The 24,129-nt window shown below is 45.1% G+C and overlaps 1 protein-coding gene across 32 annotated transcripts in view; it reads left to right on the plus strand.

The window, feature by feature from the left end:
• PTPRD (protein tyrosine phosphatase receptor type D) overlaps positions 1–24,129 on the plus strand; it is a 1,161,589-nt gene that overhangs the window by 574,631 nt on the left and 562,829 nt on the right. For all 32 annotated transcript variants that reach the window (XM_083718180.1, XM_083718169.1, XM_083718207.1 and 29 more), the window contains one exon: positions 12,367–12,389. The gene's annotated coding sequence lies outside the window, so the exon portion shown is untranslated. The remainder of the gene's footprint in view (positions 1–12,366; positions 12,390–24,129) is intronic.

Raw genomic sequence — 24,129 nt, forward strand, 5'->3', positions numbered from 1 at the left:
CCAAGGGCCAACCGGAATGTGCCGGCTGCGGAGGCAACCATTCCCGTGCCAAGTGTCGATTCAGAGACGCCATCTGTAGGAAGTGTTCCAGAAGGGGCCACATCGCTAAGGTCTGCCGATCGGCTCCGTCTGACACCCCCCCTTCATCGACTCGCAAGTCCAAGCCTTCACTCCAGTCTGCCAAGGAAAGTTGTTTCACTCTCACCAACTGCCGCTGCCCGTCTGGAACCACGATTGGCCAAACCAACTCGCCTACGCGACGCAAGCTGAACGTCACGGTGCTCATTGAAGGAGCTCCATGTGACATGGAGATCGACACCGGGTCTGCCCTGTCCATCGTGTCGTGGAGCACCATCAACAGACTGGTACCCAGAGTGTCCAAAAGGCAACTTGATTCTCACCGTGTACACCTGAGAGACTACCAGGGAAACGACATTCCCGTGGTAGGCGTTGGCCGGTTCCGGATTGCCTTCAAGGATTTTTCGGGCCTGCTCCGGTTGGTGGTGGTCGAAGGTCAGCGGCCAAGCCTCCTAGGGCTAGACTGGTTTGATGCCCTCGCAGAGACTGAGGGTCTGGTCAAAGACTTTGCCGAGGTTTTTGACGGCACCTTGGGGCAATATACAGGTACGCCCATCTCCTTTAGCCTTGATCCACAAGTCGCCCCCATCAAGCTAAAGCCACGCCGGGTTCCCTTTGCTCTCAAGGCTAAGGTGGACGAACAACTGGACAAACTGATCGCCCAAGGAGTTTTGGAGCCGGTTGACCACGCCAAGTGGGAAACCCCCATCGTCACGCCTGTCAAGCCAGATGGGTCGGTGAGAATCTGCGCTGACTACAAGTGCACGATCAACAAGGCACTTCAGCAGCACGCTTATCCGGTTCCTGTTGTCCAACACCTGCTGCATTCCCTGGGTGAGGGAAAGGTCTTCGCTAAGCTGGACCTTGCCCAAGCCTATCAACAACTGCCAGTCGATGATGCCACTGCTGAAGCCCAGACGATCGTCACCCACCGGGGGGCATTCCGTTGCCGCCGGTTGCAGTTCGGGGTGAGTGTGGCTCCTGGCATCTTCTAAAGCCTTATGGAGCGTCTCCTGCAAGGGCTTCCGGGCGTGGTACCATATTTTGATGACGTCTTGGTGTCTGCAGACTCACACCAGCAGCTGTTCGAGCGCCTCCGTGCCGTGCTGACCAGGTTCCAAGAGGCCGGGCTCAAGGTAAAGAGGGAGAAGTGCCAGATCGCCGTTCCACAGGTAGAGTTCCTGGGCTATCTTATCGATGCCTCCGGCCTTCACCCGACCACATCCAAGATCCGCGCTATCCAGCAGGCCCCCACCCCAAAGAACAAGACGGAGTTGCAGGCATTCCTGGGGCTGCTGAACTTTTATAACATGTTCCTGCCCCACAAAGCCACAGTGGCTGAGCCTCTTCACCGACTCCTTAGTACAAAGACGCCTTGGGCCTGGGGTCATCGGGAGACGGTGGCCTTCAACGCGGTCAAGGCTCTCCTTTCATCAGACAGTGTGCTGGTACAGTACAGTGAATCCAGGCCGCTGGTCCTTGCCTGCGACGCCTCACCTTTTGGCATCGGTGCTGTCCTTAGTCACCGTTTTCCAGATGGAAGAGAAGCACCACTCGCCTACTTTTCCAGGACACTATCTCCGACGGAACGGAATTACAGCCAGCTCGACAAGGAGGCATTGGCACTTGTGGCTGGAGTGAAGAGGTTCCATGAATACCTCTATGGCAGGACTTTTGACCTCATCACTGACCACAAGCCACTCCTGGGCCTCCTCGCCGGTGATCGTCCAACTCCACCGGTCCTCTCGCCACGCATGCTGCGATGGACTGTTTTCCTGGCTGCCTACCACTACCGGCTCATCCATCGCCCGGGGAAATCGATGGGCCATGCCGACGCCCTCAGCCGTTGCCCTCTTCCAGCATTTGTGGAAGACCCGGCTCCAGCTTCATCGCTCCTTCTGATTGAGGATCTTCCGGCAGCGCCTGTATCAGCTGCCACTGTGGCCTCCGCGTCTGCCCAGGATCGCACCATCAGCCGGGTGCTCAACTGGGTGTGGAGGGGGTGGCCACAAGGGCCTTTTGCATTGGAGTTCCAGCCCTTCGCAACCAGACAACATGAACTCTCAGGTCATCGCGGCTGTCTCCTGTGGGGAGACTGCGTCGTGATTCCCCAGGGACTCCGTCAGCGCGTCCTGGAGGCTCTGCACGTTGGCCACCCGGGAATTGTCAAAATGAAGGCGTTGGCTCGGTGTTACGTCTGGTGGCGTAATATGGACGATGCCATCACTGCCTGGGTGTCCGCCTGTCAAGCGTGCCAAGAGTCGAGGCCTGCACCACCGGCAGCTAAGGGACACACCTGGGAGACGCCAAAGACACCCTGGTCGAGGGTGCACATTGATCTGGCTGGCCCCTTTCACGGCCGGACCTTTATGGTAGTGGTGGACGCCTATTCCAAATGGCTGGAGGTCGCCCTGATGCCCTCCACCACTACCGAAGCTGTCATCCGGGTGCTGCGAGGCCTGTTTGCAACGCATGGGTGTCCTGATGTCCTTGTCTCTGACAATGGACCACAGTTCACGTCAGGCACGTTTGAGCGGTATCTTTTGGGACTGGGCATCCGCCATGCCCTAACGGCACCCTTTCATCCATCCAGCAACGGGCAAGCGGAAAGAATGGTGCGCTCGGCAAAAGAGGCACTGGCGCGCCTGGACCGGGGAGACTGGCATGAGCGGGTCGCCAAATACTTGTTCGTGCAACACATCACCCCTCATGCGGCCACAGGGAGGAGTCCTGTTGAACTGCTTATGGGCCGCCGCCTCAGGTCACCGCTCGACTGGCTACACCCGGACTTTGCCGTGGCTGAACCCCCAGGCTGTGCCAACGCGCCACGGTCATTTGTCCCAGGAAACCAGGTCTTTGCCCGGAACTATGTGGGGGACATTCCTTGGGTGCCAGCCACAGTAGTGGGAGTCACTGGACCTCGCTCGTACCAGGTGGCACTCGAAGACGGACGCTTGTGGCGACGGCACATAGACCAGCTTAGGCGCAGGGTTGGGGACTTGGACACTACCGAGGTGCCCCCAACTGCGCTTGCGGCTCCAGAAGAGACACGTACAGATGGCGAGGCCCCACCTACACCTCCCTCGCAAACTGCCAGCGTGGAGTCGAACCAAGCCGCTTCAGAGGGTCTGCCAGACTTACCACAGACTCAGTCCACTCCACTTGCGGAGGCTCCACCCACAGCAGCGGATCCAGGGGATTTGGTTCCAACGCCACCTAGGGTCGCACCACAGCCTCAGCAAGAACTGTGTGGCTCTCCGGACTTGGCTACCAGTCCCCGGCGGTCTGGCAGAGTTTCCAAGCGCCCAACTTATTTAAAGGACTATGTTGTTGGACATGTATCACTGTTGGTCTAAGTATGGGAAATGTAACCAATATGCTTTTGTGCCTAATTGAACCATTACGCGTAGTGCTGTATATAAGGAAACCATTACGATTGTAACTAACGCCTTATCTCGGTGGGGAGGGGTGTTATGTAGTGAAGTTTCACCCTGGGCCAGCAGGGGGATACTGTATATAGTTTTCACTCAGGTCTGTAGATAGTTTTCCCTCAGGTCCGCGTCAGTTATTTTAGGCGGGAACTCTGGGCTGTTGTTACAATGTTGACAGCCGGCTGCCTATAAAAGCAGGCCAGCTGAGCTGTTTGCAGTCAGTTCTATTCCAGCTTACGAAATAAAGAGCTATTTGGAGAAATCGCTGGTCGTCGGCTATGTCAACCCACAACTTAACAAGAATCTTCCATAAGATTTCAGGGCCACCTGTAAAAAGGCCCCTTCTGTTCGTTGACTCCTAGTTACAGTCCAAACCAGTGTCCTTATTCACGGTTGCATACTTGATTTTTAGGAAAAGGTACAGTATCACATTGCTGTGCAGTCTTGTTTTCTTAACCATTTTAGGCCAAGAAAATTCACAGTGCATGCCTATTTCTCCCCCACCCCCTTCCTCCTCACTCTTAGGAATAAAATGTGGTCAATTTCAAAGCACTTTTTAAATCTTCCAGATGAAATACCTATTTATAGATAAATGTCTGGGAATAATGCCGCATGCTGTTTGCAACACACAACTTTTAGTAAATCACTCAATATTATTTAATGTTAGGAGGTGTCCCGGAGTTAACCTTGCAAATTATGCAAATACTAGTTTTATTTTTACTGCTTCAGTTTTAAATATTAAGAACCATTTATTATTTATTTACAATGCAAAGCATTCTGATTTTTTTTTAATAGAGGCTGCGAGTACATAAATACCACCCAGTGTGTAGTTTTAAACATGATTTATCAAAGAATATGAAATTGGCTTTTCTTCTTTTGCTCAGTACCAGTAATTAACACAGCATGGTTCATTGCCTGCAAAAAAGGGGAAAAAAATGTGATTCAAATAAATTCAAGTTATAAAACAAATTCAAGACGAAAAACAATTCTTTCATCAATAGAATAAATTATGTTTGAATTCCTATTTTTTTTAATATCATTTTTGTAAGTCTTTAATCACTTGTACTTACATTACAGTTTTATTGGGGCTAAAGCGTGTAAAATACAAGTGTACAAACAGTTCCAATGGTACATAAGGAATGACATTGCAGCATACATGGAGATGTGTGCATGCCTTCCTTCTCCTAAGGAAAAAAGTGAATGTAGAAAGCTACATTTCTACTGTATTTTTGACATTGGATAATGATGCATTGGACAATGGTTCTCTTCCATCCTACATATGAGATTAAGAGGTGCAGAGGTGTAGAGTCCTGAACACGCACACATGCACACAAACCACTCACCAAATGTGCATGGTTTAAACTTACTCAACTAACTTATTCAACTTACCCTATGCGAAAACACAATTCTCTAATTAATTAACAAACCCCATGGTAGATGCTTGGACAAAACCACTCACTTTTTCCTGAGAACTGGTATTGTAAGTAACTTAATTCGTTCCGGAGGTCCGTTCTTAACCTGAAACTGTTCTTAACCTGAAACACCACTTTATCTAATGGGGCCTCCTGCTGCTGCTGCGCCACCACCGCACGATTTCTGTTCTCATCCTGAAGCAAAGTTCTTAACCCGAGGTACTATTTCTGGGTTAGCAGAGTCCGTAACCTGAAGTGTCTGTAACCCAAGGTGCCACTGTACAAAGCTATGAGTGAAGAAGATACTGAGAAAAGAAAGGAGAAGGTTTCTGCTAGGAGACTTCCTATCTCCCTTTCCCTGTTTCCACTTCCCCTGGCTCCTTCTCTACCTCATCTTCTGCTACTTGAAAAATAAGTTTTGCTGGTAAAAGGTAAAAAAGGTAAAGGACCCCTGGACGGTTAAGTCCAGTCAAAAACGAGTACAGGGTTACGGCGCTCATCTCACTTTCAGGCTGGGGGAACCGGTGTTTGTCCACAGACAGCTTTACGGGTCATGTGACCATGACTAAACAGCTTCTGGTGCAACAGGACACCGTGACGGAAACCAGACTGCACGGAAATGCCGTTTACCTTCCCGTCACAGCAGTACCTATTTATCTACTTGCATTGGCGTGCTTTTGAATTGCTAGGTTGGCAGGACCTGAGACAGAGCAATGGGAGCTCACTCCATCACGGGGATTCAAACCACCGACCTTCTGATCAGCAAGCCCAAGAGGCTCAGTGGTTTAGACCACAGCAGAACGATCAGTAATGGCTTCAGGAGAGGCATTTGGGCATTTTGGGTGTGGTGGCCCAGAAGACAATGGGCTGCCTCTGCTTTTATACGATAGTAAAACATTCTGGGTGGTATTTGACAAATACTCAGAGTAGACCTAATGTGATTAATGCACCTTGCATCTTAAGGAAAACTACACATTTGCTAGTTGAATTCCCATATATGGGTGGATTGTTTGGTCAATAAAACCGTTAATTTTGATGCTGTAGGTGGTTTATTGCAGAATTTCCAAATATATGCGCATATTAGAAATACTGTATTGGCCTGAATATAAGCCTCACTTTTCTCCCAAATTCCGACCTTGATAAGTTAAAGTGTGGCTTATATTCTTGACCTTACAGTATGCTGCCAGAAACGCGGCATAGCAGTGCCTGCCCCATGCGTAGTCCCCCGTCCAGTAGCAGAGCAACATGCTGCGCCCCCTGGAGCGAAGAACAGGCAGGGGCGTGGCTGGCACGCGTCCCGAGGGCGTGGCACATCACCCATGGGGACGTAGTGCGCAGCGCATGGGGGTGTGGTGCGCGTCCCGGGAGCGTGGTGCATCGCCCATGGAGGCATGGCGTGTGTCCTGGGGTTGCGCATCCCGGGGGCAGCTGCGATGGCATCTTTTCCCCGGTGTGGCGCGCTCCCACACACACCCTTTGTACGCCAGTGCCCCCATCTTCTCCCACAAGGCCGGGAAGGGAGAGAGTGAGGAAGAGGAAAGGCCATCGGCAACGCAGTACGGCTCCCCCCCCCCCCCAGTATGCAGCCAGGAGCAGTGAGGAAGGGAGTGGCGTATATTGGATGTTTCCCCCCCTCCCCCCTCCACTTTTAAAGGTGCGGCTTATATTTGTGTGCGGCTTATATCCAGGTTAATACGGTACTACCAAGCAGTTGTAAGAAGTCCTGAAGCTTCATAGAATTGATTATGAAAGGGAGGGCTGGAAGAAGGGAAATCTCCACTTTCCATTTTCTGTCGTGCCCTGCCAATGAATGAGAGAAGGGAAGGTGGAGTGTTTGAGAAAGCTGGGGTGAAGGGGATGGTTTGGAGGGTTGAAGGATGGTGGAAACAGGGCATTTTCCAGATTTTCTTCTTTTTCCTGGGAAACTTGAGGACAGGGGAGCCCTGGGGCACATGTCCAGCTTCAGTCAAAGATCCTTTTCACTTGATCCTTTTAAGTGATCCTTTAAGATGGCTAGTATTGAGTCAGGAACCGCCTGCTGCTGAGCTATGATAAATCACTGCATGCTCATTTCAGCTTAAAATGCTAGATTCCCCATTCCAAATGAATTTCTAATTTCCAGAATAGCTGCATCTGGAAATGCTGTTTATTTCCTCTCGCTGAGTAGCGGGACAGAACGGGTGTCTAGGAGCAAACAGTTACATTCTGAGGAGCTTTCCTACGTTTGTAATTAGATGCTTATCCACAGTACCAATCTTCATTAGAAGCCCTGGATAATCTTTTATGTATGACCCTTTGCGGCGTCACCTCTGATACCCTCCAACAAGCAGCATCTCTTGTTATTTTATTAATTCCATGCATAGCAGTTCGGTATGGCAATTCATACACATTTTTATGCAAACATGGTTATGATTTCTGAGTACACTTTTTTAGATAGATATATTTTTGTTTACGTCCACGTAGAAGAAACACAGGTACTCTGAAGCGGATATTTCAGCATCCTACTGAGACACCCTTGAAAATATCTCTCCGTAAATGGAGTGCTTGAATGTGAATGAAATTTAGGGGCTGATTACAACAATGGCTACATCTAGTTCAAAAATATAAATTGAGCTAGATATAAAACAAGGACATTTTCAGATGAGGGTTTTATTATATATGAAAAAACGAAAAAACGAAAGCAAACATGCACCTTATGTTTCTGTACAGCCAGCGTGTTCACTTCTACCCATCTTGTAAAGTGGTACATTAGCAGGATTTGATCATGTAATTGTATCCTGAGAAATAAATAGCAAATAGCATTCCAATATCTTGGTCTTCCAGTGAGATAATATTGTACAGAGTATTTTTCAACCCCCTCTCTCAAATGGAAACTTTGGAAGTAGCTGACAGTTCATGAGATTGATTTAAATATATAAGGCAGTTTTTCACACAACACATAGTATACTGTTGTGTTTTTGTTGTTTTCCTGCAAACAGAAATGCAAATGAAAAGTCAGTGTTTTGACGTTTGTATAATTGTAAATGGGGGGGAAACAGGTTCTTGGTTCAAGCTGGTATACGTTTATACTTGAAATGCAGACTGTTGTCCTAGATAAATATACATGCCATTCATTAGAATATGTCACTTTTTCTTAGAAACAAGATGGCTGATGTACAATCCTTCTACTGTGGTAGCTGTTCTCTACGTCTTTTCCTTTTCCTGCCTTTTAGAAGTCATTTATGTGAAAAGACTAGAGCTAGGCAATTGATGAATTCATAGTTAAAGCAAATGGCTAATGTTCCACTATAAATCTTAAAACATGTCTACCTCACCTTAACTGCTCATGCTAATCACTATAAAGATATTTTTATACCATATTTTAACACCTTTCAGAGCATCCCTGATTCCTCAATCTGTCAGGTGCTTTATGATTCCCACTTGCGCAATAAAAGACAATGTAAAACTTTATTTCAACTGATGTCAGTATCCTTCTGATTCACCTCTCCAGGTTCTAGAGGGAAATTAGGCAACAGAGAAAGCTATTTCTGATTTAAAATGTCACAGGGACTATATTTTTAAGCCACCACACCATTTCTTCAACACAAACCCAACGGCATGAATTCCAAAGAGTGTTATCATTGAATCATAGTATCTTAGAATTGGAAGGAACCCAAAGGTCATCTAGTCCAACCCTCTGCAATTCAGGAATCTCAGCCAAAACATCCATGGCAGATGGCTATTCAACCTCTGTCTAAAAACCTACAAGAAAGGAGAGTCCACAACCTCCCAAGGGAGACTGTTCCACTGTCAAACATCTCCTTCATAAAGTTTTCCCATATGTTTAGTCGGAATCTCCTATCTTATAACTTGAAGCCCTTGGTTTGAGTCCTACCCTTCACCCAATAGTATTTCTCCGTCTTCTCCATGCAGAAGACCTACCACTTGTTTGTTCTCCCTCTTGCTTTGAACATAGGCAAAGAAACCTTTTCGAAATTATTTTTAACCTCTCTTGCAGGACCTGAGTGTTAGAATTCCTGCTCCGTGATTGCAGTCATGGGATTGTTGTCTTTCACATGACGGTATATGTTTTGATTCCACAGAGTGGGAAGTGATGGAGACAGGATGTTTGTGTTACTGTGTTCCGTGAAGTGGGACTATTGTCCTTTGTTCTTTTTCTCTTTGCTGTCTGGTGCTAGATACAGAGGGAGCCATGTTTCAGTGCTCTGTGTGTGTTTGTATGTAAATAAAGTAGATTGGCCAAAATGCTGAGTTGCTGAGGTCTGTCAGGCATGATGCGCAAACTGCAGATCCCTAAGTGTGCCGGTGTTGGTTGGCATTGGTCGCTGTGATGTTCGGGCTGAAGAAAGTTTTTGAAACAATTGACCAGGAGGGAGGGAACATGCCAGTCGGGCATGTGTCTCTGCCAGGGTCCTCCCACTTTTCTTTCCTGTTGGCTCTCCCATTTTGGTCTCTACAGCAACAGCAGGCACTGTAACGCTCCAACAATTTGACTTCACTCCCAAAGGCACACTCTTCTATCGTCGCCTGAAACAGATGGATGCCTTGCATATGCTACACCTGCACTTAGATGGAAGGATTGCAGGGCATTCCTATCCTATGGTAGCCCAACTTCACCTATAAGGGCAGCAATGGATTCAAAGGCAACAACAACACCATCCTCTGTGTCTTTTTGTTGTGTCCCAGCTGTATTGGAGTTCTGCCATTCCTTCTCCTTCTTGCTGCTAACTGACTCCAAGGACCTTCCCCTAGGCTACTTCATTCAAAACTGAAACCCTAAACCTGGCCTTTGCACCTGAGAGCCAGTGTGGTGTAGTGGTTAAGAGCGGTGGACTCGTAATCTGGTGAAGCAGGTTCGCTTCCCTGCTCCTCCACATGCAGCTGCTGGGTGACCTTAGGCTAGTCACACTTCTCTGAAGTCTCTCAGCCTCACTCACCTCACAGAGTGTTTGTTGTGGGGGAGGAAGGGAAAGGAGATTGTTAGCCGCTTTGAGACTCCTTAAGGGGAGTCCAAACTCCTCCTCCTCCACCTCCTCCTCCTCCTCCTCCTCCTCCTCTTCTTCTTGTCCCTGGATAGCTAGGTTGCTTAGAATGTGATGCTGACAACGCCAAGTTTGCAGGTTCGATTCCCGTATGGGACAGCTACATATTCCTGCAGTGCAGGGGGTGGACTAGATGATCCTCTGCATCCCTTCCAACTCTACAATTATATGATTCTATGTATAAACCCAGCAAAGAAGGGGCCCCACTCCCTTTTGCCTGGCAGTCTTGATCTCTGATGGTTCCCTTGATGGGCCATCAGTGGCCTTTGTTCCTTACTAATGGCCCATTCTGCTAGCTTTGCTGAACTAGCTTAGCTCCTTAGCATAACTGGATCCATGGAGTTTCCATGTCTGGCAAAGTTTAATCAAACCTTGGTTAATTGTAACTTTTACTAAATCACAACATATTTAGGAGGCTCTTGCCCGCCCCCATAACATTGTAAATATATTTTATCTTCTGTCTTCAGATGAAATAAATGTGCAGAAAAGAACTTCTTCTGCCTATGTTTATTGGTCTTTCAACCCAACCCCCCAGAAGAAGAAAAATTGTATTGTTTTCCTCAAGTTACGGAAAATCATTCTGACATGATTTCACCTCAAGTTTAATTGAGTCAGTGAGTGGATATAATGAAGCATTTTGTTAGTGGTCTCCAGTGGAGGTGTTAATAGGAAGGAAAGTAATTTTCACCTTATTTATATGTTGTATAAATATAAAGCGATCTTTCTGCCGAAAGCTCAATTTTCTTCATACTATTTCAGTAAAGGTTGCAGGCCTTATTCAAGAAATATGATCTTTTATTGCAAATTACAGTACAAAGTTGTATTTCTAGAAGCAATAAACAAAACTACTGATTCATGGTAGAATAATAATGCAAACAAAAAGTGATCCAGATGCCATATTAGTCACACATTTGAGAACCTTGAATAGCCATTTTCTAATGGCAAAGGCTTATTAGCCAACTCACTCTGTTGCAGCTTCTCAATTAAAATATGGCAAATTAGTGTCTGAGAACAATTATGTTTTGTTTCATAGAACTCTGAATAATAAAAATGGACTACAATCGTACCTTGGTTGTCAAACGCTCTGGAACTTGGATGTTTTGGCTCCTGAACGCTGCAAACCCGGGAGTGAGTGTTCCGGTTTGCAAACATTCTTTGGAACCTGAACGTCCAACACGACATCTGCAGTTTCCGACTGAGAGCAGGAAGCTCCTGCAGCCAATCGGAAGCTGTGCCTTGGTTTGTGAACATTTTTGGAAGTCAAACGGACTTCCGGAACGGATTCCGTTCGACAACCAAAGTATGACTGTATATCCATTTAATGGCAAGCAGTGTGATCCTAACCATGCACATTCAGAAGTAAGTCCTATTGAATTCAATGGACTTACTCCAAAGTAAGTGAGGTTATTATTGCAGACTTATGCCTTTATGAGATATAAAGTATGGTATTCAATAAAGCGCTTCTGCTAGTGCAAGGATTTCCATGGAACATAGATCATAGATCCTCCTCTCCTCTCCTCTTCCGTCTCTGCATCCCCCTGAATCTACTCTGGAAGGTTGCAGGAGCACCCAAAACAGATTTAGAGGGCATTGGGGACAGGGAAGGGAAGTTCCACTGCACAGCCAAATGTCCTTGCTGTAGCTGGACTACTTTGTTGAATACCACTCAAATTAATTAAAAATAAATAGATCATGGTGGTGCTGTTCTTACCTATTATCTGGTTAATAAAGTTCGTTTTTTGTGACTTCAGAGAATGACTGGAATTAAGCGCCTTCTGTAGGCCAGTGTACTAAACTGACATCTAATTGCTTCCAGTCGGTGGTCTTTAGGTGCAAGTGCTTGAGCCAAAGATGATATTGCTCAGTTTCTGCTACCGGGGCAGCAAGAGTTATTGCATTTATATCCCACTTTTTTCTCCAAGTAGCTCAGGGTGGTATACATATCCTCTGTCTCCTCCATTAATCTCCACAACAACCCAGGGAGCTTCGTGTCCAAGTAGGGATTTTAATCCTGGCTTTACACGTCCTAATCTGACTCTCTAACCACTGCACCATACTGAGATTGTCTTCCTTGACCAAGCAAAGGGTAGAAGGCTGCAGGCTTCCTATTTTCCACTACGGCACAAAATGATTCTTGTATCCGTGGATTTTTTCTGGCCTATGGCAAACTCTCTGGGCACGGTGCACATGGTGAGCACGGACAATGCCCAAATATGTTCTCTCCACTAAAAACAAAAAACAAAAAAAAAATTGTTGGATTAAAGTTGGATAGTTGACAAAGGATCTTTGCCTGATTGGTTTTTTTATGCACAATATCAAATCAGGGGGTTAGCCTTTTATAAAATAACCAGTGAATATAATACAATAAAATAAAATTACAATTCTCTTTCTGTTTCTCGACAGGAGCTGCGGTTCACAAGGTTGAGGTAAGATTCTAATCTTAATAAAAATAAATGAAGTATTTGATTAGAACGGAACACAAAAGCATACAAGCCTTGTCTTAGGCTTGGTGGTTGAGCTGCATAATGAAATTAAATATGGCTGTTTGGAAGATTATAGATGATCTCTTGTTCCCTACTTTATTGTTTTGCTAAGTTGATATGCCATTACTTAAGTGTTGTCTTGGACTGCATAAACTCAGTGTTTATTTGTAAATCAGAGTGGAAGTGAGTGTGAATTTACACTCCCCACCTCTGACCTTGAACTTTCATAATTGGATTTGGGCAGGTGGAAGGGAATGATTTTCAATCATATGACTGCCTCAGCCATGGCAGCCATTTTTTTTAAAAAAATGAAAAGCCATGGGTGCAAGTGAATGTGGAAACTAAGCTATAGCAATGTCTATGCAGGCCTGTTGATGGAGCATGAAAACCTTATTGACTATGGCTTCACCTAATGAGATGGCTTCACATAGGAATGGGCCATCATTAGAGAGTGGATCATCCATGTATTCAAAGAGGACAGATCCATTTCAGACTGCAACAGCAGAACATTTCATTTTGTAATTCCTTTACATTTCAGCCATGAAAAAGAAAAGTTGCATGTCAATGACAAAGTCTGTGCTTATTTTTCTATGTACAGGGAGCATTTTATGTGCGGAAACTGTCAAGCATGTGGTGCCCAATCTGTAATATGGTATGAACTTGGCGAACTCTGGATAAACCCAGAACTAAGTGAGAATGTGAAGCACAGTTCTGAAATTTAAAGCAAAGGTAGTAGAATAGATAGCAAGAGAGGATTTTTTTGCAACCTAATAAGAGAATTAGGTATAAATTTCTTTAGAAGAGAAGGGGGCAACTCTTTTGATGTTTTGAATATAAAATTCCAAAATGCTAAGAAGAGATTCTGGAGAGAAAAAAACCCCATCAAATTCAAATGCCTCCCCCCCCCCCCAAAAAAATATGACTTTCACCACAAAATTCTTCAAGCAGTCCCTGCCTATGAAATAAGCAGGTGTGCATGGCAATTCTATAGATGACAACTCAGAAGTAAGCCCTGTTGATTTCATCAGAGCTGACTTCCAGGTAAGAGAGTACAGGATTCCAGCCTTAATCATCTATAAGTACATTTCTAACACCTCCTAATATGTACTGGGTGTGTAGGTTCATAATCTTTTCATCGTGGACGTATGATATACTGCATAATCTAATAAGCTTTATTGCTAAGGGTGAACCTGGTTACTGGGAGGGGAAAAACATTTACCTGAAGAGTGTGAGATTTGCTAAAATCTAATGTATCTGTGTCACAAAGATGACTTATTTCTTTCTATAATGCCTATATTGGATAAACATTTTCCCTCCATTTTCAGAGATTTCAATCTCAATTTTCAGAGAAGCACAGGGCACTGTGAAGTTTATACATCCCAATCTTTTCATAGCCTAGGGATATTCCTATCTATTAGATCAGTTTCTTTTTTTCCTTGAAACTCAATAAATTCTTCTACTCCGATCGTGATGTGACTGTTTCCCTCTATATGAAATAAATGAGCCACGAAAATAGTCTATATCCTATACAGTGGGTCACACTTTCAACCCAAATCATACACCTGCATTTTTGGCAACAGAGCAGCTTACTAAGTCATAATGCTAGTGACACTCTTGTGTGGTGAGTTTTGTATATTAGAGAAATATTCTATTTGTATGCTGTATGCTGTATGCAGCTCTGTAGAACAGATAATGTTGCTGTTGTTGTTGTTGTTGTTGTTGTTACTATTATTAAATACCCTGCCCAACTGGCTGGGTTTCCTCAGCCACTCTTGACAGCTCACAGAACATACTAAAACATCAATACAGGGCTGCCTTTAGATATATTCTAAAAGTCAGATAGTTGTTTATTTCCTTGACATCTGATGGGAGGGCGTTCCACAGGGTGGGTGCCACTGCAGAGAAGGCCCTCTGCCTGGTTCCTTGTAACTTCACTTCTCACAGTGAGGGAACCACTAGAAGGCTCTCAGAGCTATATCTCAGTGTCTGGGCTGAACTATGGGGGTGGAGACGCTCCTTCAGCTATACAGGACTGAGGCCATGTAAAAACACGCTGATTCCCGGACCGTCCGCAGGCCGGATTGAGAAGGTGATAGGGGTGTGAAACACATAGCAGTCAAATACAGGATTCCTAGAGTGGACATGCTAGTGGATGTTTTGTACCAGCTAAGAGAAAGCTCCTGTTTCCTCCTGAGCTGGAACAAACTTCCTCTGCTTGTGACTAGAGGCAGGCGTGGTCTAATCTAGCAAGGCAGGGAGCACACCCCTCTCTCTCTCTTTCAGCTCTTCTCTGTTTTGTTTTTCTATGAGTCAGCAGAAGTGACTGCTTGTTTGCAGTCACTTGGGAACTAACTAGCTTATGGGATAGTTTCACATATGTATATACTTTTGTAACGTAAGTCTGCCTTCAGGGATCTAACTGTGAATTGAATGAATGCGAGTAAACTACTTTTATATTGACTTTAATCAGATTGTCACGTTTATTCTTTTTAAGAGGGACAAGAGGGGATCTTACCAGGAATCCTATATTTAGAGGCTAAAACTAGCCTGCAACAAGCAAACCGCTATTCGTTTAAAGGGGAATGTTTAAACTCTGCTAAGATATAGAACTTGCTAACGCAAGTCAGGAAGGATATCATTAAGTAATATATCCTCTCCTGCCTCCCTGAACATTCCCACAATGAGCTCCTCCATTGTAGGCTCAGGTTGTATATATGGCTCCATATATCAAAAAGACACCACAGTCTTTGCTGTGCCTCATTCTGAGGAAACTGAACCCCTGAACCCCTGGAATCATGTACTGCTCGGAGATCAGGCTGGCATGCAACAGAGGATTAATTGGATTGGGCCCCTTTATTTATAATGGAGAAATAATCTGTACTGACAAAACCATCTCTATGTGAATTGCTTTTTTTTTATTTTTTTAGCACATGAACTCCTTATCCCTAACCTTTTGAATACAATGAAAATCGTTTTACTATATTTAGTTAAAAAAAAAAAGCACAACAGGTTCATCTCCACCACCTCCTCCCCCCAGCCCATAATGTACCTTTAATGTTATCATCCTCGCAAATCCACCGGCAGACTGTCTGGTCAGGTGTATAACTGGAAAAGGTCAAGGCAAAATATCAGCATATTTAACAAATGGATTTGCGTGCAGTGTTCGTAGGAATCCTTCCAGTTGCATGGCAACCATCTTTGTAATTACTATTTGCAACTCCATTTTTAATAGTTTGATTACTATTTTCTCCATTATATTGTTGCATATAATGAATTTAAATTCATCCCTCTCACTTTCTTCTTCTTTACAACAATAAATGCAGGCTGGTATCAGGTCAACTAGCATTAAACTTAGCTTCCAAAAACAGATGAGTAATGCCTAGATAGCACATTATACAGATTTTGAGGTTCTAATGTTAGTAGAAACATAAGCAGCTGCTTGTTGTGACTCAGATCATTGTTCCATCTAGCTCAGTACTGTCTGAATACTACCGAGTGGCAGTGGCTCTCCAGGATTCCAGACGGGATCTGTTCTAGCACTACCTGGATTGACAGGGATTGAATCTGCATGTGAAGCAAATGCTCTAACATTGAGCTATGGCCCTCCCAATGTATGTAACCTTTTATCTCAAATGGATAGGACATGGAATGGCAGAGAGGGATAAAAGTGACAAGGAAAATCATAAGCCTGTGCTTGATAATAAGGCGTGGTAAATTAACAGTATGGCAGACAATGTCATCCCTTTCAGTAACTTTCAAACAGGGGTGCCAACTTGAATAAAATATTGGGAGGGGGGCAAGTAAGCCCCACCTCACATAATCAATCTCAGACATGGTGTATGCACACCATTTCAATGGCAACACCTATCAACTTTGAGGGGCCCCAGCTCCCTCAAATATTTTATTAGGGTGTCCGAAGGGACCTATGCCTTCAGAAAATTTAATAAACATTGATTCAGAAGCACACTGGTAATTGAGCTAAATAAAGGTTTGTAGCCTTGCCATTAAAATGGAAGGGGGTATATTGGGCCACAGAATACTTTTGAGTTGAAAAGGTTTAAGGACTGCCTTAGATTGCATTGAATTCTCACTTGCATGAACCTTCCTGTGCATTCCTTAGTATACACTGAGATCCACCACGGCATGTTGAGTGAAAAGCACCCAATTCTTGGCTATAGGCATTCCATAATTCTGCAAACTAGAAAAGATTTGCATGTTTCTTACATATGTTACACTATTTTGTAAAATAACAACAACAACAACAACAACAACAACAATAGATGGGTTGATGCACTTTACTGGGGGAATGTATTTTGTGAACTAACCATAGAATGCACAGAAGCATTCACAGGCTGTGTGCAGTTGCCAAGAGCTTTGTGAAACAGAGGAGGAGGAAAGCCTGTCTCTGTCTGTGGTGGTGAATAAGGTGGGACAGAAGTAGAAAGAACGAATTCTAGTTTTGTTCCCATTATCCTCCCTGTCGGAGGCACCAAATTGCTAGGGAAATTGAGGGGAGCTGACATTGCACACATGACACGCATGACGCACCGTGTCGCATCATGACTTCAGACGGAGCTAGGGGGTGGAGCCATACATGGCAGTAGCCCTGCTTCAATGGCTGGTGGCACCTTCTCTTTGGCCCTTGGCCTCCTCCTCTTCCTCTTCCTGCTGCCACAACCGGCCAAGGGCTGCTTCCCCCCCCCCTTCCCCTCCATGGCAAGAGGAGGAGGAACTGGCCACTGAAGCTGCGCTTGGCCTCCTCCACCCACTGTCTTTTTGAACATTGGGGTGCAGCCTCCAAAAAAATTGTGTGGCCCCTAAAGTCCTGGGCCCCTAGGAGTTGTCGCCCCTGCTCTTTACTGAGTTGTGCAAGGGCTACACTGAGGCTGTTTGCACACAATGGGTATAGAGCAACCACCCACAAAGGATCCTGGGAAGTCTGAGATACCTTTGCAGAGCTATAATTCCTATCATAGGGTTACCAGACGTCCCCGGTTCCTGAGGACAGTCCCCAGATTTGCAAATCTGTCCCCGGACAAATTCCGTCCCTGGAATGTCACCAGATTTGCTAATCTATCCCCAGGAAATGTGGCAGTGGCAGCCTCAGCAGCCCGGAGCCAGCCTGTTAGCGCAGTTGGCTCTGGTTGCCTTCAGGAGCTGCCCGCTGCCACTGCCACTGCTGAAGGGGAACTAGGGACATCTGGTGGTACAGATCTCCTGCCCCCTTCCCCCTTTATTTTGACAGATCGGGGGAGGCTCGGGAGTCACAAATGGGTGGGCGCTGCCCAGGAGGGGTGGAAGGCGCGTGATTTCTCTGCCAGGCAAGGTGCAAAGCCCTTCTTTTGTACCCTGTGAAACATAAATGTGCAGAGTTTTTTAAAAAAACAACAGCTGCCCACCCGTGACACCCATGTCTCCCCCAATCAGTCAAAACAAAGGAGGAAGGGGGCAGGAGACTGGGAGAGGCTCGGGAGTCATGGGTGGGTGGCACTTCGTTGCCCAGTTTTTAAAAAACTCTGCACATTTATGTTTCACAGGGTGCGAAAGAAGGGCTTTGCACCTTTGTACAATATGCATGTGTGCTTGGGCCCAGGGTCTTTTGCCTCACCATCCCCACTACTGACTCCCTGTTGCTACTCAGCTTCAAAAAAAAAAAAAAAAAAGTGTCCCCAGATTCATTGAAAAAAATCTGGTAACCATATCCTATCATCCTTAACAAACTACACTTCCCAGGATTCTTTGGGTCAAAATGTGCTTTAGTAAAGGTAAAGGGACCCCTGACCATTAGGTCCAGTCGTGACCGACTCTGGGGTTGCAGTGCTCATCTCACTTTACTGGCCGAGGGAGCCGGCGTACAGCTTCCGGGTCATGTGGCCAGCATGACTAAGCTGCTTCTGGCGAACCAGAGCAGCGCACGGAAACGCCGGAGTGGTACCTATTTATCTACTTGCACTTTCACGTGCTTTTGAACTGCTAGGTTGGCAGGAGCAGGGACCGAGCAACGGGAGCTCACCCCGTTGCAAGGATTCGAACCGCTGACCTTCTGATCAGCAAGTCCTAGGCTCTGCGGTTTAACCCACAGCGCCACCCGCGCTGTGCTTTACATATGCCTTAAATGTATGATATGTACGGAGCCTGAGACTAAAGAGGAGGCAGCTGACATGCAGTGCCACAGCCTGGGCTGCGAATAAGCTAAGGTTGGTTGGGAACGTGCCACATTTGCCCTCATGGGCCAGCCTTCGCTGCTTGGATCTTGGAAGTTTGTTTTCTAAAAGGTTTCTATAAAACTATAAACGGATATCATCTGCTCGGTAATACTGAGATTTCTGTTTCCAGAAACCATCTGCTTTCTCTGCTCTTAAATTAAACATTTACCATATTTTTGAAAGGTATATAGTCTCGAGTCTCTGTGTGCTAAATACTCTTTAAATTTTAAACATGTTTAAAAATATAGCCCAGTCCATTACAGTTACAGTTTCTACATTTAAACTGAAAAGTAACAGCTGGTATATGTTTCATTCCCTTCCTTTTTCCTTAATATATTTGCAACACTAATATATGTTTCGCCCCTTTCCCCCCTCAGAAATATATATACAAAGTTTGATGGGTCGGCGGTGTGTGTGTGTGTGTGTGAGAGAGAGAGAGAGTGAGTGAACATGATATAGATGACATTTTGCATGGATATCCCAGTCCACAATATACTTTGGCTTTCCACTATTGGATATATAATGAAAAAAGGTGAAAACTAGGTCGTATTCCTGACCTGTGAAAGTAACTGTAAAAGTTACGTTTGATAGATTTGGTGTGATAGCGTTCGTATCACAACATAGCTCTTGCTGTATATGTTTGCGTGTGTTTGACCATAATTCAGTGGTAAAGGTAAAGGGACCCCTGACCGTTAGGTCCAGTCGCGGACGACTCTGGTGTTGCGGTGTTTGTTAGTATTTGTTAGTGGGGGGGGGGGGGCTGAGCTCCTGCAATGTTCATCTGGGTGTTGCGTGTGACGTCAATGATGGTTGTTCGCGACCCCCAAATGTGGTGTCTGAGCTAGGAATGTGTCAGTGGTTCCTCCTCTTTTTCCTGCTGCATAGCGGAAGCAGCCCTCTGTCTGCGTCACTGGCAGAAGGAAGGCCAGGAGCTGCCACCAACCAGGGATGCTGAGTTGCCAAGCAACGCCTGGATGTCGCAAACTTCTGGGTATCACACACGAGGTCACACGCAACATCAGCCACACACCCCCACCTGAGTGTAGAGATAACGCTCTGCTTTGCAACAGTATGTCAAGGAGCGTTACACCTGCTTTCCCTGACCTTTTGCCTTCTTGGCTAGAAAACAGGGTTCCCTCCCTGACCTTTTGTCCTCCCACAATTTATTTGCTTGACATATCGCTTGGCTGGAGCATGGCGAGGAACACAGATGTAATCAAGTATCGGGGGGAACATTTGAGGGAAGCACCTGCTGACACGTGTATTTGCTAACCCTGGAAATGTGCGTAGATGGAAATACGTTATGTTCAGGGTGGTTTCACTACTGTTTCCAATTGCTGACTTCTGCTAATAAAAGGAGCCTCTGCAGAGCTAGCCGGCAGCTTGCTTGGAGGATGCTTGCCAGCGTGCTTCTGCACAGCTCACCTGCATTACCAACTCCTGTCTCATGCCTTCACTTGACCTGAGTTTGCTATTCAAGGAAACAAGTGGGACTTTCTTCCAAATGTTGCAGTTTATTCTCCCTCTCCTCTTCAGAGTAGGTTTCAGGGTTCCAGCTCTCTCTTCACTCCGAGAAGGCTTTTCCACCACAAACCCCAGTTTCTTGATTTCTTTTCTAGCAGACAATCCACATTCCTCATTGGGCTGTGTTTTGTAGGTAGGGGTGCCCCTGGGCTTTTAAGAAAGGCTGTGGTTTTTTTTTTTTTTTGGTTTTTTTTTTAGTACGTTCTATAAGCACCAGGGTTTCCCTGAGCTGGTTCATCACCTTTGCTTGGTCTCATTTTTGATCCAGTCCTGCCAACACTCACCACCTGCTTTTGCTATTGGAGGAAGTGATTATATGAACTGTATTTAATGCCATTTGCTGGGGTTTTTTTCACAGTTCCTCCTCCAGTTCACCCAGTACCATGTTGCTTAGCATTTTTGGCAAACCCAAAGGGGTTTTATTGGCACAGCTCTTCATGAAGAACTAATGTGTGACACTTACACAGGTGGTGGGGTAGAACAGGAAATGCCTTCACTTTCTGGCAGAGGGAACCTACCACCTCCTCCTTCAAAGATAAACATCTTGCTTCATTATCACTCTCATTCTAACACATTTATCTGAACTGAATTAATAAGTACCTACCCCAGGTTTCCCGCACTGACTGCTTACAAGTTTGTAGAAGCTAATATTCAAGGACATTAAAGGAAAAATAAAAGAAATGAGGTCTTTGCAAGTAGGAGATACTTTACCGTTTGGTCTCATAAAATAAAATAAACATTGTAAAAAAAAATGAAGCCTATAAACCTCGGGAAGACGGATAAGTTGACATATTGTTCTGCATATCTCTGTTTAATAATATTATATTTCATTTCCCATGCTAAGAAAACAGCCATTACCCAAAGCAGCCATTCGTAAACAGCCATTGTGAACAGATTGCATCCTTGTTGGTGGTATGATAATTGAAATAAGTTTACCAGTCTTTTATGAGAAAATACCAGATGTATAAAATACCTATTAATCAACTCACTCGCTTTTGCAGACATCAGCTTCAGTACCGATGGCTATTAAAGAATAAATGGGATAAGAGCAAAAAGAAAAGAAAGAAAAGGGGAGAAATTCAGAAAATTAGCCAAGCAGTTCAACCATGTGGCATGTTGCTTGAAGAGAGAACGGGGGAGGGGAATGCACTGTGTTCTCAGATCAGTTCTTCTGAGCCAAGCTTACAGGTCGTCATGTTCATCAATTCAGCATTTGTTTGGTTTTCATAATTGCAGGCGTACATTAACCATTCCTTTGTGGACAATGATATAAAGCATCAGGCTGCCAGTCCACTACCTCTTAGCTTCATTCCCTCCACCTTCCCACTGCTAATCACATTTTCATTGAATTCTCCTCTATCTGTGAGAAGAGGCTGCAGGGGCACTATCTGTTAATCTTGGACCCCTGGAATAAACATTAAATTGTTGTTATTTTCCTTTTCCTGCTAAACTAGATGGAAACTGAAGAAAGCAATGGGGACAGCTCAGTAAGCAAATACGCTGATAGAGTTTTATTGACAGCAAATTGTATGTGGGGCAGTGAGCACACATACACATCATACTTTTTAAATGTCAACAAATACCTAGGTGGTGCTGTGAAGGAGACGATTGCTGAAGGATCCAAAGGAGACCCAGGGCCACAGAAATGTGTAAATCTCCCCTTCAAGAATCTCACAGAGCTGTTTTGCTTAAGGTGACTGTGTTTTGGATTTAGGATGATTAAAGACCTGCTGGTGCATCCTTGCAGGGGCAAAACTGGGCTTTATTTCATGTGGGTCAAAGACCTGGTTTGCCCTCCCCCATGCATTTGTGCATGCACACACAGATACACAAACACACTCTGGGAGACTCAATGGCATCCCTCTGGATACTTCACCCGGGGCAAATAATAATAATAAGAAGAGTTTGGATTTGATATCCCACTTTATCACTACCCTAAGGAGTCTCAAAGCGGCTAACATTCTCCTTTGCCTTCTCCCCCACAACAAACACTCTGTGAGGTGAGTGAAGCTGAGAGACTTCAGAGAAGTGTGACTAGCCCAAGGTCACCCAGCAGCTGCATGTGGAGGAGCGGAGATGTGAACTCAGTTCACCAGATTATGAGTCTACCGCTCTTAACCACTACACCACACTGGGCTAGCTAACCCAGCCAGCTCCCCACCCCCGGTAGTTACAGCACTGCACCCTTACTGTACTCCATCAGCATATCTGGATTTCTAGGAGCTGGGACATGGAAGAGTAAGATTTAGGTTTAGAAGGTGGCAAACAGTGTGATAAAAAAATAAACCTGAAAAAATGAACAACACCATATTTTGTAGAGCTCCAATAGAAAGAGGAAGCAATGGTGGCAGTTTGTTTGTTTGTTTGTTTGTTTGTTTGTTTGTTTGTTTGTTTAGTACACTGCCCTTCATCTGAATATCACAGGGTGGTTCACAATATGATCATAGTCATAAACATTGAGCAAGATCCAACCTCTACCATAACGTAGGAGTATTGCAGGGGTAATCAACATGAATGCCCTCCAGGTGTTGTTGGGCTTCAACTCTTATGTGGCACATGTCTGAACCCACAATTGTGACCAAGCACTCACGTTTATTCTTACTGAGTTAGACCCATTGGTCCATCTTTCTTAATACTGTCTGTCCTGACAGGCAGCAGCAGGAGTCTTTTTTCCAGCCCTTTGGGGACTGAAGCTGGGACCTTCCTCATGGAATGCAAATGCTCTACCACTGAGCTGTTCCCCTTCCAGTCGGCAGAGGGACTGAATAAGAGGAACATGAGAAAATGAATAGCAGAACCTCAGCTCACCACACCAATTATGCCCATCACAGCTCATGTTGCCTGTTCCTCTGTATGCCCCCATCTGAAACATACCAGTGGCATCACTGGGTCACTGCTTTGCACAGCAACTGGTTGCACATGCAACCATGATAAATAACAATTCCTGCAATGAATTAAATGGGGGGGGGGGGACTAGCCAAAACAGCAGTACATAATGCAAACCATAATAACTGGCTTGAAATGTGTATCCTGGGGTTTCAGATGATGTCATAATCTACTGCAGCAAATTTAATAGTATTGTTGCCTGGAAGCTAGGCCATTATGCTGTGTTTAATTTCTCCAAGATGTAAATTACATGGTTCAATGTTGTATAGTATTGGCTACTGCCATTTTAGATTCTTGTGCTTGCAGCTGTCAGGAAACATAATGTTTATGGGTGTTTTGTTTAGCTAGGAATCTTGATCATTAACAGACTTATCTTGAAACTATCCCATGCTCTGTTTTTCCTTAGTGTTCCCAGATATCCATTTAGATGAAACGGACTTCACAATTCATAGAATATATAAATATTAGAAGGTGCAACCCCCATTCTAATTGTGTGGATTTTATTAACTTTTTCAGTGTACCTGATCCTCATGGTATCTTCTTCTTCTTTGCTGATCACTCGTAGCCAAGTAAGGTTGTCTTCCATGAACCTGGTCTTAACAGTGAGTCCGTAAGTGACTGTGGAGGCCAATTCAGGATTCACACATCCTTCCACAATGGGGACATAGGTTTCTAGATGGGAGTTGAGCGTAGTGAGGGGTTTGCCAATGTGCCTTCCTCTTAGCATGTTTCTCCCTTTCATCCTGAGTTCAAGTGTTGCCAGAGCCCATGACACCTTTGGTAAAGGCTGTTTGCCAACTGGAGCGCTCGCAGGCCAGTGTTTCCCAATTGTCGGTGTTTATACTACATTTTTTAAAGATTTGCCTTGAGAGAGTCTTTAAACCTCTTTTGTATGTATAAACCTCATGGTATATGGGGGGAAATGGCACCTACAGTGCAATTAACTAAGGGATTTTGTGGTGAAGGTAGGAGTAATGAACCCTCTAGCCCCCTTGGGCTGAAATGATGTGATGTTGCTTGGTGGCATTAAGGGCTAAGAATCAATTAGACAAGGATAAGCATTCCAT

This window comes from Podarcis gaigeae (genome assembly GCF_964106915.1).
Source record: "Podarcis gaigeae genome assembly, chromosome: 17".
Lineage (NCBI taxonomy): Eukaryota > Metazoa > Chordata > Lepidosauria > Squamata > Lacertidae > Podarcis > Podarcis gaigeae.